The sequence below is a fragment of the Natrix helvetica genome (genome assembly GCF_964273705.1).
Source record: "Natrix helvetica genome assembly, chromosome: 4".
NCBI lineage: Eukaryota > Metazoa > Chordata > Lepidosauria > Squamata > Natricidae > Natrix > Natrix helvetica.
In genome coordinates, this window is record NC_138550.1 from 86,788,208 (window position 1) to 86,803,413 (window position 15,206).

Below are 15,206 nucleotides of genomic sequence, written 5' to 3' on the forward strand. Positions count from 1 at the left end.
TGCTTGGTTGGTAGGAGCTAGGGTGAAGATGGGAGCTCACCCCATTACACAATGCTCGGGTCTTGTATTTTAACTGCTGAGCCATCGGTGGGAAGGTAACAACACTCTATGACATCGTGCTGGCTCCATGTTCATGGAAACCTCTTTGGACTGCGCTGGCTCAGTGACCCTTGACACTAAGATTAGCACTTCCCCCTATAGTCAGCAACAACTAGGGGAGTAAAAATCTGCAAGGTCTCTTTTACCTTTATCTTTGGGGCAAGGAAAGCATGCTAGCATTTTGGAGATCAAGTAGAGTAGAGTAGAGAAGAGTAGAGAAGAGAAGATAATTCTTTATTGGACAAGTGTGCATATGCTCTCAGTGTACAAAAAATCAAGAATCATAAGATTGAACATTTAGCGATAATCATAGGACACTAAATAAGCAATCAAATCATAGTAAGAAACTATATAAAATAATATTGTTTCAGTGAGAGATTATCATTATAAAGAATGCCCAAACAATACATATATAAACACATACACAAATGCATACAAGATAAACAAATGGCTTGACAAATGTCAAGAGCAAAATTAAGACTTTCTGTGTGGGGCAATACAGGATGAGAAATTTTTGGAGTAATAACCTACAAAAAAAGGGAAAAAAGGCAAATAGCTTGCAGCTTTTCATGCCACCTGGTCCACAATTGGAATAATAATGGAAAACAGCCAAACATTTGCCAATTTCATCCTAGCTTTCTTCATCTGTCTAGGATGTATCCAAGAACAGTTGCAATGTTCTTCAAACACTCAGAAGACCCCAAAGCAACACTGGATTTTAATGCATAATCTACAGGGTGCTGTGAAGAAAAAAAAAGACACTTTGTTACTATGATCTGAACCTGTGACGCCTTCAAGGTATTTTTCTTCTTTAAAGGACCTGCAATGTTAAACCAACTGAAGCCTGGGTATTGAGACGTAGATAAGGCTACAGTTCTAGCTCATGAGAAAAACTCACCACCCACAGCCGCACTTCCTGTAGAGTTTCACTACTGCCAACAGAAGAATAACTTTTTCTTTCTTTTTCCGTTTGAGATGTGGGTTGCAAATTTAATCACCATTTTTGGGGATGTATGCTTTGAATCAATTTGACTTCTGATGTCTAGTTCTTGCAGTTTTCTTGGCAAAGTTTTTTAGGGAAGGGTTACTTTTGCTTTCTTCCTAAGCTGAGAGTAGCTAGCTAGCTTTGTGCCTAAGGCAGAACTAAAACCCAGGCCCTCCATTTTCTAGCCTGATGCTTTAAACAATAGACCAAACTGTCTGCCTTTATCACCATTAAAGAGCAAAAAATGGAGGAAAGCGTTTGCAGCCAGAGGTCCAGAGCTGCACTGAGATTTGTCCAATACCATTCTGTAAAAGTTATCTTGGCTAAGTCGATATATACCCTTTTCTAAAAGACTTGGCTGCTTCCTGCTTTGGGGACCATTATAGTGCAATATAGACCACTAAAATTTGCATGCAGATATAATCAATGGTTTGAACCTCACTCTCATACGGAGGGCAAAATAAAGAAAAACAATTATTTTCTAGTCAGACTTGGAAGATAAACTTTTCTCAATGATTGAGAAGGTGTGCCATCTAGTGTAAAGGAAAAGAAATATTGAATATCTATTTCATCTCTCTCAACCCCTCCCCTTTGGTTCCTAATTTGCAAAAAAACATCCAGCTAGGATTTTCTCCATCTATCCACATCTTTTCCTTTTTATCCAGAGAAAGAAGTAGTATTAATATGTACTACATTTGACAGTGACTTATATATTTATTTATTTAATCAATGACATCATCAAAGTAAACAAATCATGGTTCATATGTCACCAGATCATGATCTAAACTGGATGTGATGTGTATACCCCTTCCCCATGTAGGAGCCTGTTTTTCCCCCCAAAAGATATCAAAAATTATGTTGTCTCTGATGTGATTTGTGGTATCAACAACATGTGTAAAATAGGGCAGCTACATGACTGCTTCTGTATGTGGGTTTCTGACTTATCTACCCTCCTGCATCATTTGTCAGCTTTTCAGAATGGATGTTACTAACAAACAATGTTATGGCTAATTTTTGAAACACAGTCACTGTTAGATGAAAAACAGTATTTATGATTTTTCATATTTTGTTGAAGAATGGTTTCCTAAAGACATTCCAGATGTTGTTACCAGTGCAGAAGGAGATACTGTATGTCACAAGTCCAATGAACAGAGAAGTTGCAACAGTCAGAGAACCCAGAATAAATAAACACACAGAATCCAGCTGTTCCACATCTGGAGAAGATTCAAACATGGGAGAGTCCTCTTCAATATTAAAATGCAATGGAATCCTCCAAACGTTACAGAACTATAAATCTTGACCATATTCATTCACTCATTCACACAGACTATAGGTGTCATTCTTAATGATATAATACAGAATCTTTCTGGGGTGGTAAAAAACCCAATTATTTTGTTCAGCTGCAGTTGAATGCAAAGGGGCTAAAATCACCCTCTCTTTTCTGTTAGGAGAAATATGGATAAGTTAAATGCTGCTGCATTCCTGAACCATGCTGAAAGTAATGTTGAATTATTATGGAGTGGCAATGTACAACTTGTGGTCACTAAAGAAAAATGAGAGTACGGGCCTTAGGAAATTAAGCACTGTAGTATTCAGTAAGGTCTTGGGGGGGGGGGGATGCCATAAGGTTGATTTCAATGTGGAGGGAGAATTTCTGTGTTTTGCAGACTGCCTGCTGTATTTGTTAGATAACAGATCATTTACTAAGCAAGAAATTGCTACTACAGCCAGGGATTTCCACATTAGATTTGGTGTTTCCACAGATAGCAAACTTGATCTCTCTCACTCTCTCTCTCTCTCTCTCTCTCACACACACACACACCAATCTTTGAAGAGTATCTATGTAGGTATAACTATAAAGATTATTAAAGATTATTAAAGAAGAAAAACATATTGTTACAAGAAAATATATATATTGTTGTACCACAAATATTACTATGGTTCAAAAATGTGAAAGACTTCAGGGTAAACAGTACTTCTGAGAACTTTACCACAAATTTAGACATGATTACCAATATTTCTTTTTTTTAAAAGAATTTTATTGATTTTTAAACATTTATGGGAAAGGGTAAGTGGATATACAAAAATTTTGGCAGCTCCATCATGCTAGAGGTAGAAATCTCTCCAAATCTCACAACTTTTACAGAAAAGAAAAAACAAAAGATAAAAGATAAGCAGAAACAGCGTCTTGTTATACATTGTATCAACCATGTGTTCAATCATCTCTTTTGCCACTTTCTAATATATCAACAATTACAATGATATTTCAAATACATTTATTTTTGTGACCTGAGTCTTTTCAATATTGCTCCCTCCCCCCTGTCTTCAGGAGGAGCCGCAGCCCCTCCCTCCTTCATATCTTGTGTATTGTCACCTTTTTCACTACCTCTTATATTTTCGTCTCCTAGGAGGGAACTATGTTTTTTAATGAAGGCCTCTGCCTCCACAACTGTGTTAATTCTAATTCTGTTTCCCTCCCAGAAGATTAACATTCCTTCTGGCAATAACCATCTAAACAAAATTCCTCTATTATATACTTTCTTTGATAAGGAGGAATATTTCCTCCTCTTATCTCTTATTTTTTTCAGAATTTGCTTAAGAATGGTAATTTCTTTGTCTTTACATTTTAGTGGTCCCTCCCTTTGGGCCCCTAGCACCTCATCCCTCGTGGTCTTCCAAAGAAATTTAACATGTACTTCCCTTGGAACATTATGTGTTCTGGCATATACTGAGTTGATCCTGTAAACCAGATCCATATCCCACCACAATTGTTCTTTATCTCTCTTAATATATTCTGCTAAGATTGTACTCATAATATCCTTAAAATCTTCATCTTCTGTCTCTGGTAGATTCTGGAATCTGAGAAAAAAGGACATTCTTTCAAGTTTTATCTTTACCATAAAATTTTCCAATTCTCTATTCCCCTTCTGGACTGCCTTAACCTCCTCCCCCAGCCCGACTGCACCCTCCTCCAGCACACCGATTCTTTGTTTATTTTCGGTTGTTTGTTGCTGTACACCTCTGAGCTCTTCTTTAAAATCTGCCACCTCTTTTTTCAACTCATTTTGACCCTTCATAAGAGCCTGGAACAGTTGGATAACAGATAAATCTTTTGAACTCTCTCCAGTCCCTTCTTGTTGTAAAAATGATGGAATTTTTGTCTGTTGAGTCGTTGGGCTGGATGTAGAGGAGGTAGGTGTCGAGGCTGCCTTGCCTAAAGGTGGTTTTCTGGGCCCCATTTGTCTGAGTTCAGAGATGACTGTAAATCTTTTGCAAAAGAAATGGCATCTGTGGAGCATGCAGCTGGGTGAGTCCAAGAAGACAGGCAAATCCAAAAGTGAATTGTTTAAAAATTTTAATCTAACTTAACTAAATTGTACAGGGAACCTCTACTACCTCCTCCAGTCCTATGTTTAAATGTATTTATATTATACCTATAACATGTATATTTATTGTTCAACTATTTTAATGACTGTACACCGCCCCGAGTCTCCTTTGAGAGAGGGGCGGTCTAGAAATCCAATAAAGTTAAGTTAAGTTAAGTGAAAGTTAATCCTCAATCACAGTTCCAAGACAAAAAGAAAAAAGAAAATCAAATAATCCAAATCTAGAAAGACCACATAACAGGAGGAGCTCCAGGAGTCCTTCAGGGGGGAGTAGTAATATAAAGCCAGGAATTTCTTCAAAGGAAGTTTCAAAAGGCAAATTTCATTTATAAGTGTGAAGATGATTACCAATATTTCTGTTCTGCGTGTTTGTAGTCATGAGTCGAATGTGGAGAAGACAAGATGCAGTAAAAGCAAAAGTATTTGTTGCTCTTAAGTTCTGCCTTGAAAGTCACATAGAGTTGGCAGAGGAAGGAAAAAAATGTTTGTAATAATAGCCTATTTTGTGACAGGTGTGGTATTTATGTCTTTATCATACCCACCATACTTACCACAAATGTCAGAAAATCAAAATGGATTGTCACCTTTTGCTGCATCAAAGACTGATTTTAAAATTTCACAAAAGTAAATAATAGCGTAGTTAGGCTATTTATTTTGCAATGCATAGATAGAATTTACTTTCCCGATACATGTCAGATACAATGGTACAAGTCAACAGTGGATTGGGGCTAGTCTCAGTTAGCTACTGATACAGTCTAGAACTTTTTTGGTGGGATCAGGTTGATCATGTTTAGTAGAAGTCCAGATCTTGTGACTCCAGCATCATATGAGGGGGTATTTACACCATATTCAGTTAGACTCTTGATCTGATGACATATGCTTCAAGTGAGGTTTGTTTACTTTCATGATGTCATTGATTAAATAGATAAGCCATTGTGAAATTTAGTATGCATATACTAATGAGGAATGCATGTAAGTTTTGATAAAATTATTACCATTTGAAAATGCCAGTGGAAAGCTTATTGCAAAGCAGCAAAGTTTCCAAAGAGAGCTTCATTATTACTATTGGATTTAGCCAAAATATTCTATCTTTATTCTGTTCAGTAGCAAAACATCTATATAACCTTTTGGAAAAAGCTGTGGAGTGAAAATCCATTTTTATCTTCCCTGAAAAAAAATGCTGGTTTGTATCCTAATTGGGATTCTATTTAAAATCATTTCTCATAAAACTGGGATTTTGTACTGAGCTCTAGATATCTACAAATCCTCATAAATATAAGGGAAGAACTAAAGATGGGATCTGCTTGATGGTGTTTAACAAAATGATAAAAGTGGTAACAATATCCTGGTAACTGCAGATTCTTATTTTTGAGTGGAAGCTCCAAAATGTTTTAGTAGCCTAACTATATGGTCACATGGAATTAAATACTCAATTTGTGTGTATGCATGCAAGTGCATGTCTATGTATGTATATGTAATTTTCCGATAGCCCCCCAAAAATAACAATGCAATTTGGCAGAATGAGTTGACAATAGCCAGATCTCCACTTCCATGAGCTTAGATGATAGGAGCAGCTTTATAGGGTTCCAGTGGTGACCAAATTAGGGGACACCCCAATGTATGCTATTTTCAGATCACAATATGTTTTATTGTGCATCTGACATTCCATTGTGCATCTTGAGTTTTCGGAATGAATGAATGGCCACCATGTTGATGTGTGTATTTGTGCAAAACTTTGGCAGGATTGTGGGTGTGATGTTCCTGTTGAAACTCTGTTCCCTTCTTTAAGTCAGTGTGACACTGCAACATGTACAAAAGGAGAGAAAGTTGCAATACAATGTTCTGCTACTCACAGTGATCTGAATCAGATGATCTAGAAATATGAAATTTGCCGATAATAGTACATCACATCTCTCTACCGCTAGTCGTCAAGTTACAGTTGGGGCTGGAATGTCCATCATAACTTGTTGTGGTTGCCAGTCACATTGAACCTTATTTTACATCTGGTTTTATTGTTTGATTCTTAAGCAAATCATGTGGTTAATTAAGCAAACCCAGTTTCCCCAATGGCCATTTTCTACCAGAAGCTGTTTTTTTTTAAAAAAAGCCTGCAAATCACAATGACATGACCACAGGAAACTGCAACTAGTCATAACTGTAAGCCAATTGCCCTTACACCCAAGCTGTGATCATGTGATTATGGGGGTGCAGTTGTATGTGCAAGTATAGGTTAAAAGTCAATTTTTCAAAGGCCATCATAACTTTAAATGAATCATAAATCAAGGATTACCTACATTAGTATGTCACTGTTCCAGATGACTTATAGCTACCAACCATATGGTTGTTGATAAACAATCACAAATTCACTGTCCCCCATGCCTCAGTTTTCCTGTATAAGCAAGTGGCCCAAAACTTCTTAAAGGAGCAGCTAGAGGTAGTAAAGCCTATATACAAAAAAGCAACAGATGAACACAAATAGGAGGAGAGCCAACTTTGCTGAAATGACTTGATGTGGCTTTGTACAAAATTGTTAACATCTGCACGGTCTTCCAGAAATGCTGGATTCAAAGTTTATTGAACGCTACTAAGTGATTAAATAAATAAATCCAGAAGCATTCTAGTTGCAATTGCCAATGTCAATAAAGGCTTATCTGGAATACCATTGGTCCTTGCTAATGAGAAAGGCACCCTCCCATCCGTACTCTGCATTTGCAAAAAGTTTCAACTCCTCCTGCACTGGTAAAAGGGAAACAAGAGTATGAAAGTGGAACTAGATTTTAGACCTAGAGTGAAATGTTTAGAATACCTGATCCACTGCAAGAACTGTCCAGAGGCAGAGAGATTATGAAAAGCAGCAACAGACATACATGCTCTGTGACTGGTACACCATTTTCATGAGCATATCCTGGTAAGCCCCACCTTTGATAATTATTATCATTGCAAGAGACTGGGGCAGACCAAAACAAGCAAGTGGCATTCCTCTATGGGGTGAAGAGAATTGCAGGGCAAACAAGACAGCAAGTGGATAGCAGGGAAAAGCTTGGGTAAATGTAGTCATGCAGGACATGAGAAAGGAGTAATTCAACTCCCCAGATACCAACATTATAATGGAAAATATACATGATGAAAGAGATGCTGCCTAGGAAACAATAAAAGAAGAGCTGCTGGCAGTTTTTTTTAAAAAAATGCCTTTGAACAATGAAGACACTTGTTAGATGGAGCAGCCCACCCTACACCAATCTGGACTGACCATAAAAATTTAGAGATGCTGCAAAACACCAAATCTCTTACATCCCAGCAAATCAGGTGGGCAGAATTCTTCTCTCAATTTGACTTTTACATTTCATATATCCCAGGCTCCCAGAACAAGCTTCCAAACACACTTTCATGCAAGTCAGAGTGTAACATTCTCCACTAATACATCAGCAACAATGCTGAAGTAAGCAACTTTGGATACCATTATAAGGCAGATCAACATGAAAAGCTAGGAGCAGGAAGGAAAGTTGGTAATCATTCATTGGATTAAGACTCAACACTTGCAGCAGGATGTATACACCAAAGCCCAGATGGCTGAACTCAAAGAAACCTAACAACCTACCATTTCAGTTTTCACAATTGCAGGATGACAGCTATTGTGTAGTGGACTTTTATATGTGCCTCTTCCCCTAATGAAGGAGGTACTGCAACTGTTGTATAATAAAGCAGCAGGACACAAGGAATATTCAGAACTCAACAAAGAGCCCTCAGATAATTTTGAGTGATCCATATCCAGGGAAGTTAAAGATCATATTTCTTCTTGCCATGTCTATCAGAGTAAAACCAATCTCTGGTAAACCAACTGGATTGTTGCAACTGCTAAACACACATCACTCTCAAGTATGTGTGTTTCTCAAGATTTTCTCACTCCCAGTTGGCTTTGGATCTAAGGAAAGAGTGGAACTCATGGTCTCTAACCTGATGCATTAACCACTGTCCTCAGATATCACTACCCTCAATAAAGCCTGAAATTATAAAGTACCATCCGAAGTCCGGAAGTGCCCCAGAGGTGGGTTCCTATCTGTTTGGACTGGTTCAGCCAAGTAAGTAGTAACTTGGCCTGCCACGTTCCCGAACCGGTTCTATCAGCAGCAGCGCCATCTTGATTTTCGGTTCTGTGCATGCACAGAAAAATCTTCATTGCAGAAATGTAATTTTTTTTCATTTTCTAACGTTGTGTGCATGCACAGATCTTTCTAGGTGCAAATGTGCATGTGCGCAGAGCAAGTGCGCAAAATTATTTGCTCACCAAACCGGCAGTAATGCCGGCAGCAACCCATCCCTGAAGTGCCTTACAGATGATCTAGAATGAGAAAGGCATTCTTATCTTAGAGTCATTTCCAAGGGGAAAATAGATGTTGATTATGGCCACATTTGAAGGGTTGTGGCAATGGTTTTTAAATATTTTTTTTAAACAATCGTTCTAATCATAGACAAGTTCCCCAATATTTTAAGACTTTTCTTTCAAAGGATGAAATGAGGTGTGCTATTCATTCCTAACCTCATTACAGGCTTTACCTTTTATCTGCTAAACTCAAAAAGGCAATAGTAATCCAAATTAATCAAGGAACTGACCCTTTCTGATAACTTCTTGACTGTGATGGGAATGAGAAGTTTCATATCACTTACTGCAAAAAAAAAAAAAAAACAAAAAAAAAAACTAAGAGTACGAATTTAGGCTGTAGCAGAGGTGGTATTCAGATGGTTCTGACTAGTTCTGGAGAACCAATAGTGGAAATTGTGAGTAGTTCAGAGAATGGGTAAATAGCACCTCTGACCGGCCCTGCCCCCATCTATTCTCTGCCTCCCGAGTCCCAGCTGATTTTGCAGTATCCTTCCCCTGGAGTGGGGAGGGAATGGAGATTTTACAGTATCCTTCCCCTGTCACGCCCACAAAGCCACACCCACAAAGCCATGCCATGCCCACCAAGCCACGGCCACAGGACCAGTAGTAAAAAAAAATGAATCCGACCACTGGGCTGTAGCCAATTGTATTTATATTGCACAATCTGGATTTCATACATAATTCTATTCACAAGTGACTAAAGTCTGATTCATTCCCCCACCCCCAGCCAGTTAAAGCATGGATCCCCAACCTGTGGGCAGCAGTCCAATATCAGGCTGTGGCCTATTTGCAACTGAGCCTTACTCATGCAAGCATTCGCAGCCCCACTTGCACGAGTCACAGTTGCTCACCTGCCCCTCCTGCAAAACTATCCCCTTTCCGCCTCCCCCACCACTCTAGACTGTCGAACTGGAAAGATTGGGGAATTCTGATCTAAAGGATATCTAGGAAATGAATCCACTTTGTATGCGAGCACATTTGGAGGCCTTGATCCTTCTTCTATTTAGAGGATAACTAGAGTACAAACCTTTAAAGCAACTAACTTCAAAGGATATAAAACCAATAAATTCAAACATTCAGAGCTACAACTGATGGGTGCTTATTAAAGAGCTTAAGAAGCTAAAAGTCTGCCATTTGATAATTTCACAATAAAATTATTTTCCCTATGATCAAATGTATTTGTTTATCCCTTTATCAGATTATATTGTCAAATCCAATCCTTGGAGGAAAGGGAGCCATATAAACTGTCAGTAAATTAATATTCTAAATTAACTAATAAAGATTAGGCATTTTCACTTAATCAGAGATGGTTAGATGAGTGTATAAATGTTCATTTGCATCTTAATGGGTATCTGGGAATCAGATTTCATCACAATTAACTTTACCTTTTAGTTATGCAAAACAGTGTTATCAAGATATTTATTTGATCAGAGTAAGATAATGAAGTTCCAATTATTGTACAGTTTCATGTCTTCCCACTGTTTGGCGGTAATAGGTTGTAGGTAGTCTTCTCTGGTTATTTTTCTTATGCTGATGGAATTTGTCCTTATGGTGCTTTTGTACATAATAATAATTTAGAAATGATTCCACTATTTCATTTCCTTAGTAAGATATGTAACTGGACTGTCTCTAAGGAAACATTCCTAGGATTCCCAGGAAGTTCCATCTTTCAAATACTAATCAGGTGAGATGCTGAAAAACTTACTAGATCAAAGTTGGCTAGGCACTACCATCTACTGAGGTATGCCACAAAAGGGTCTCAAACTTTTTCTCCACTTAATTTGCAAAACTGCTTTGTTTAACTTCCACATAAATCAGAATGTCTATGTAACCTAAATTCTAAAGCTTCTGGAGAGGTATATAAAAAAATCACATTCTGATTTATGTGCAAGAGATGTGTAAAATATACCAGTAGTCCTCAACCTACAACACTTCATTTAGTGACCTTTTAAAGTTACAACAGCACTGAAAAAATGATCATTTTTCACACTTACAACCATTGCAGTACCCCCATGTTCACAGGATCAAACTTTGGACACCGAGCAACTGGTTCATATTTATGACAGTTGCAGTGTCCCGGGGTCTTGTGATCACCTTTTATTGATCACCTTTGACAAGCAAAGTCATTTGGAAAGCCAGATTCACTTCACTAACTTAACAAGTGCAGTGATTCACTTAAAAACTGAGACAAGAAAGGTCACAAAATGGGACAAAATTCACGTAACTGTCTCGTTTAGCAACAGAAATTCGGGGCTCAGTTGTGGTCATAAGTTGGGAGCTACCTGTACTTGCACTATATCACGGGTGTCAAATTGGTGGCCCATGGGCACAATGTGTTACCTGCAGACCATGCCCATCCCAGCTCTGCAAAGAGGAAAAACGTCACAAAACATCATGTGATGGCAACATGACGCTGTGAGTTTGACAACCATGCACTATATTATTAATTCAACATGTGGTTGAGTCAGACATTTCCCAAGATCCTCTATGATGGAAAACAGGTGTTCAGGATCCATCAGAGCTTCATAATAAGCGTCATTCCAGATCTGCATCTATAACAAACAAGATCCAGAACAATCAATGATCTTCTCCAAAGGGGAAAAAGGCAGAATTTCTTAGTTCTCCATACAAACTTCTCTTGCTATTCTAGCCAGAGAGAGATGATCTTGACGTTTAAGAGAGTTGTTCAAAGTGTTTTGAAAAAAGAACATGTCAGCTATTAAAATTACTGAATATACACAGATAGCAGGAGAAGGATGGTATTATACAAATACTTTTTCTCTCATTGGTTGAATTCCAATTTTCTATGCTAAATGTTCATTATCTCATTGAAAATATGTACACACACAGCAATTTTCTTCCAGGAAATACTTTTAAGGTTGTTATTTAAAATTTGGCCTAGTTTAACTGACAGGTTAATCCTGTTTATGAAAATTATTGCTAGTATATAGAATGTTTAATACCATCACATCACCAAATAAATGCTTCCTTCAGAGAGTAATATCAGCATTTATGTTTCCATTCCTGTGTGCTGGACATAAGACTTTTGTGACTTTTATGAGTGTCAGCCTTCCCTTATTCATATACTTTGTCTCCAGACATCCTCCTACAGCAAATTACTTTCTTTTTAGTTTCAAGACAGTCTCTTTGTCTCAATTCCAATGTTCTCTCTTCTGCAATATGTTTTGCCTTTATCTGTCTCTGCCCAACTGTGTGTGTTTATGATCCAGGTTGTGCTTCTCATTCTAAGTGTCTTTCCCATTGATCTCACAAAGTAAAGGCTCCCAAAGAAATATCCTCATTGACTCAATCAAATCACAGCTATACATTCATTAACATAATACTTCTCTAATATTCTCCCAGTTCATAGTTGTTTGTACATCTGTCTCATCACTTTTAGGTGTTAGAAGAGTGGAAAATAACCAATAATAACATATTAACAGTATCAGAGTTGGAAGGTACATTGGAGGTCATCTAGTCCAACCCCCTGATCACACAGGATACGTATACTAGGGATTCGAACTGCTGAACTGCCAAGCTTTCTGATCGACAGTACATCATGTTTTCAACTCTCACTCTGCGGTTGCATAGGAGTATATCACTTAACATCAGGGGCAAAATAGCAGTTTTCATGTCACACCAATTTGCCCTCTTTTTACAAGTGTTGTTTCTAGAAGGCTGTCTCCATCTATCTGGTGCAATATCCCCAGAGAGAAGACAAGAAAGTCATTCCCAATTCCACTATTCCACTGATGGAACTATCCTGAAATGGTTTTGAAAAGGGAGGTTTGGCCTTTAATTGATAAATGGTTGTCTACTCTTGCGGTAAAGCTCTCTCTGACTTGCTCTTCTGAATATCAGAGACATACACTCAGTTGCTTAGTAGTGGTTAAATCTTTAATGCCTGTAGATATCCAAGTCAAAGACAAATGGTATCCAGTCAAAGATATATCCAAGTCAAAGACAAATGGTAGAATCCTCATACATATACATATTTGGGTTTGTAAATTAAGAGTGATGGAATTGGGGCCAATATAATTGCCAGGTCAACATTTGAGTATTTATAAATCTAGTTTACAATCTGAAGGAAGCAAGCCACATTGGAAATAATACTTTTAGTACTTTCTTTTTTACTAAGTACTTGTATTCCACACTATTCTTTTCATAGATTTGGTCACTGTTTCCCCTTCTGCTTTACTTTATGCATTTTTGCCATTGCCTTTCCGTTACCCTATTATGCCACCCTATTTTTATTCTTCCTCCAAACTTCTTTTCCTCTCCTCCCCTTCTATTGCTGAGACATAAACAAAAAAGTAGCTTCAAAGAGTCATTTAGTGTGCTATGGTGCAGCTTCTCCCCTTATCAATCATACTTATTACCAGTCTGGTTTATAACCAAGAAATTTATCAAGCATTCACTTGCTCTTCCTGAGCCTCATTTTAGCCTTTACTCGTTTCTGTGCAACGTTCTTGCATGAAGTGAGCTTAAAGCACTTTTGTGAATAGATTTATGGCATTAAATCTAAGGGAAATGTTGATCTCAGGTTCCACAGGTTCCACCCACAACCACAGCTGTGGGTGAATAGGAAAACTAGGTCTCCCTGCTCCCTTGTACTATAAACCTGATCTTCCCTTTCACATCAGTCTTTTGGGGAACAAGAGGGGGACTGAAGAGGAAATCCATTTTCCCCACCCAGAGTTTCCCTAAACTCTGGCTAAATACAAAAAGAGAAACTAAAATAAAAAAATGATATATTTTTCAGCCAAACTGAGGCAGGTGCTAGGAGGCAATTAGTAAATTCCAAGTTGTAAACAAACTTTAATAAAGGTGCCAAAAGAAAGCATGTTTTCACCTACACAACGCACAGTTAAAAAGCAAAAAATAAAAAACCCAAAACCAATCCTCCAAATTCCTAACACAATTCTAACCATAATTAAATAACTAAATTTTCAGCCCTGCATGATGTAACCTTTTACTTCCCCCCAACTTCAGCCAAATCCTTCACAAAAGATTCTTCAAACATTTCCTGTCCAAAACCATGGCAAACCTCTCCTTTTCTTTTATTGGATCTGAGGGATCAGGTGACTCTGTCTGGCCATGTCAGGCAGGCTTGGGATTTAAAAGGCCATCCAGCCCCTTACAAACCCTTTCCTCCCTGGACTTGACTTTTTTTGCCTTTTGTTGCCTTTGTCTGAATGCTGGAACAAAAATAAAAATAAAATAAAATTAGTATCTCTGTGTATGGTTGTATGAATATGCATAAGTACATCCATGTATGTACCGGCCCTCAGGATCTCTCTCTCCTTTGCAGGCATGGTCATGATTTATCTTAATGTCAATTAAAGTGACGTGGATTACTTCTACAATCTCCTCTCTGCTCATTTAATCTCAGAAAACTGGTCTTACTGAGTTCATTAACATTGGTTTTGCCTTCTTTCCTTATCCCAGAGAAAACTTTTCTGTACTTTTCTGCATGCTTTTAAAGGTCACCAATGGCAGTGTATACAAATTAACAGAGTTGGAAGAGACCTTGGAGGCCTCCTAATTCAACTTCCTGCTCAAGAGTAGACCCTGCACTATTTCAGACTTTTCAATTTCTTCTTTAAAAAAGTCAAATGACGGAGCAGCTACAACTGATGAAGGGAAGCTGTTCTACTAATTGATTGTTCTAACTGTCAAGAAATGTCTCCTTAGTTCTAGGTTGCTTCTCTCCTTGATTAGTTTCCATCCATTGCTTCTTTTTCTGCCTTAAGTGCTTTGGAAATAGGTTGAGCCGCCCTCTTCTTTGTGGTAGCCCCTTAGACATTGGAGCTCTGTTATCATATCACCTTAGTCCTTCTTTTCATTGGAATAGACATACCTAATTCCTGCAACTGTTCTTCATATGTTTTAACTTCCAGTTTCCTAATTGTCTTTGTTGCTCTTACTTACTTACTTACTGCTCTTCCATGCTCTTTCTAGAAACTCAACATCTTTTTTTATAATTGGCCACTAAAATTGGATGTTATTTTTGGAGTGTGATGTTACCTTTATAAAGCACTATAAAGTGATACTAATGTCACATGATCTAGATCAGGGATGTAAAAACTGGTGGCCTGCTGACCAGATGCGTCACATGCAGGCCACACCCACCCCAGCTCCGTGAAGGGGAAAAGCATCGGGATACGTCATATGATGACAAGTTTGACACCCATGATCTAGATTCTATCCTTCTGTTAATAGAGTCTAGGACTGCATTGGCTCTTTTGGTGGCTGAAGCACATTGCTGGCTCCCATTTAAGTGATTGTCCACTAGGATGCCTAGATCCCTCTTACAGTTACTGCTGTTAAGTCAGGTACCACTAATTTACTGTAT